This window comes from Ceratotherium simum, chromosome 12, assembly GCF_057802395.1.
Source record: "Ceratotherium simum simum isolate JZ-2026a chromosome 12, ASM5780239v1, whole genome shotgun sequence".
NCBI lineage: Eukaryota > Metazoa > Chordata > Mammalia > Perissodactyla > Rhinocerotidae > Ceratotherium > Ceratotherium simum.
In genome coordinates this window covers 50,702,210-50,705,180 of record NC_141911.1, presented here as the reverse complement: position 1 = coordinate 50,705,180, position 2,971 = coordinate 50,702,210, and the positions used below count along the sequence as shown (strand labels likewise).

Sequence of the window (2,971 nt, the reverse complement as noted above, 5' to 3'; positions counted from 1 at the left end):
TACCTTTTGAACTAATTGTCCTATGTACACAAACATTGTTCTTTCTTTACATCATGGCTATTTCTGTAACTTTCTTTTAGCTATCAGACATAGGACTAGTTAATTTCCTTTCTTATTAATAAATTGTGATAATAATACACCTAATCAAATTTTTGTGAATATTAAGCATTATGACATATATAAGAGCATAATAAATGAAACAATATAAATGCTGATGTGACATCTTTGCTGTAGCAGAGGGACTAGTGGTAGCAGGAAAAATAGAAGAATTTTCTTTTTTTTCCCATCTTTATTGAGGTATGATTGAGAAACAAAAATTGTATATATGTTTAAGGTGTACAACTTGATGTTTTGATGTAGATATACATTGTGAAATAATTGCTACAATCAAGCTGATTAACACATCCGTCATCTCACATAGTTACCATTTTCATTATTTTTTTAAATATAGAACACTTCACGAATATGTTTGTCATCCTTGCACAGAGGCCATGTTTATCTTCTCTGTATCATTACAATTTTAGTATACGTGCTGCCAAAGCAAACACAAAGGATTTTCAGTTCCAAGATTCATAGCTGTTAATTTGGGCTAAACATAATTACATTTTTGATCATTCCTCTGGTTCTGGGAAAACTTACCTGTTGTTTGTTTATAGAATCAAATATGGGCTCAATCAGTGCAAAGATTTGTGTTTTTGCTCATTGCTGTAGCAATCGGGATAAACTAATGAATAATTTTATTCAACAAACATGAATATGTGTATGCATATATTATATGTATAGACATAATATGTGTACATCTAGTAGGCGTGTATGTATATTCACTCATATAATCATATAGTAGGTATATGATTAGTACTAATTCCAGCACTAGTTATATTAATGTTTTATTAGTTTGCACTCTATTCCAAAATATGTTAAAATATATAGAGAATTGTGGAGAATTTGACTATCACTCAGAAATTCTACTAGTCTAATTAACAGTAGATTTTTCAAAAGTGGCATAGTACCTGTAACTAAAATACGTAGATCCACTCTGCCTGGAGTTTGCTAAAGATGGATTGAAATAAATTGAATTGACTTTAACATTAAGTCCTATAGCATGTGTCAAAATTTTCATTAGAATTGTATTCTATTTTCTTGATTAAAACGTCTATGGAAACCTTACTTTCATATGCTTTCTTTACTTTTAATTTAGACTCTATTTCATATTGTTATAATTTTAAAAATTTCCTAAGACTATGGGCAAAAATATAGAAGTTGTAAAATTATATTTTCACCTTTCTAATATATACACCAAAACACTATTAAGATAGAGACTCATCACTATCTTGTTCTGTTTAAGCAATAATGTTTAATAAAATAAAGTTTTTCAACTTGTATCTTTTGAAAATAAAATCAAAATAAACCATTAATCAAATTCAGTAGATATGAAATAAAAAATAATAATATGAGGTATTCAGTTATTGCATGCATGTAGTAGTAATTTGATCTCTTAGGAAATTAAATTTATTTAAGCAAAAGACCATAGTTAACATACTGCATCATGAAATTAAGAACGAAATTCCAACCTATTAATCATGCAGAAGATTGCAATTAAGCTTTGTTATTTTCATGAAAGTTTCAAATTATACCATGAACTCTTCTTTCACTCAGCCTAAAATATTACTTCAGTTATAACAAAAACGAATTTTTGAAATTATAAATATTTTAAAACAGATTTTGTGTATATTAAAAGAAAACCTTTTGAACAGTTGCATTTTTTTTAACTGCTATAATAGTTGTTTGTGTAATTTCTCTGGGAATGCATAACACAGTGTTTCACAGACTACGGTTGTATTAAGACTGCAAAACTAGGATATTCTTTTGAGAGACAGTAAATAACCGAGTGTTCAAAGAAGCAAGGGAAACTCTATCGAAACTTGGAATAAGAAATCAAATTCTAAAAATTACCGGCAGTGCAGAAAAGGTTAACAAAAATGTTATCTACATTGCTATATGTAAGGCAGACACTTCAACTGTGCTTTTGATATAATGACAGGAGAGTAGACTGACTCAGAGGCAGCTCCTGGAACCTGCACCAAGACTAGACACGGCAAGTGAGAGATGAGAGTTGCACTCTGAGGAGTTAAGGAGAAATTTAAAAATTGAAGTGAGGCTAAGAAAGGAATCCTGGAGCTCCAGAATTCTGTATATGATGTGGAATCTAGAGAAGTTTCTGATAAGAGATTTTTTTTTTTTTTTTGAGGAAGATCAGCCCTGTGCAAACATCTGCCAATCCTCCTCTTTTTTTGCTGAGGAAGACTGGCCCTGGGCTAACATCTGTGCCCATCTTCCTCTACTTTATATGGGACGCCACCACAGCACGGCTTGCCAAGCGTTGCGTCGGTGCGTGCCTGGGATCCGAACCGGCGAACTCCGGGCGGAGAGTGTGCACTTAACCGCTTGCGCCACTGGGCCGGCCCCTCTGATAAGAGATTTGAAACAAACATGTTCCAACAGTTATACATAGGAAAAGGAGAAAAACAGAAGAGGTTTTAGGTGAAATAAATGAATTTGGCATAATTTAGGCACCCAGAAATCTAAGCATCAACTTAATTTTTGATATATTAAATAGTTTTTCTAAACAAACTACTAACATATCTATTTATCAAAAGATAGTGCCTTAAGACAGTCCAAAGTTTTAAGCGGTAGGGTTAAGATAACTATGATGGGAAATAAAACATTTCAGGAAACCAATTATTTGAGAGACATGAAAAATTCTTTAACAATCAGAAAACTATATATGTTCTTTAATGGTAGAAGGATATGATGTAAATAAACAAACAGTGTCAGTATATTTGTTTGCATTGTTGCATAACAAATTATCAAAAAAATTATCAAATTAGTGGCTTGAAACAGCATAGATGTATTATTTCTGTTTCCATAGGTCCATAGTCTGGTCATGCTTATGGGTCCTGTGCTTAGGAGC

At 31.8% G+C, this 2,971-nt stretch overlaps 1 non-coding gene across 1 annotated transcript; it reads right to left on the bottom strand.

Annotated features, from left to right (window-relative positions):
- Positions 1 to 441: 441 nt before the first annotated feature.
- LOC147915851 (U6 spliceosomal RNA) lies at positions 442 to 548 on the bottom strand. The gene has a single exon (XR_015553875.1). It is a non-coding gene; the product is annotated as a U6 spliceosomal RNA (small nuclear RNA).
- Between the last annotated feature and the right edge of the window lie 2,423 nt (positions 549 to 2,971).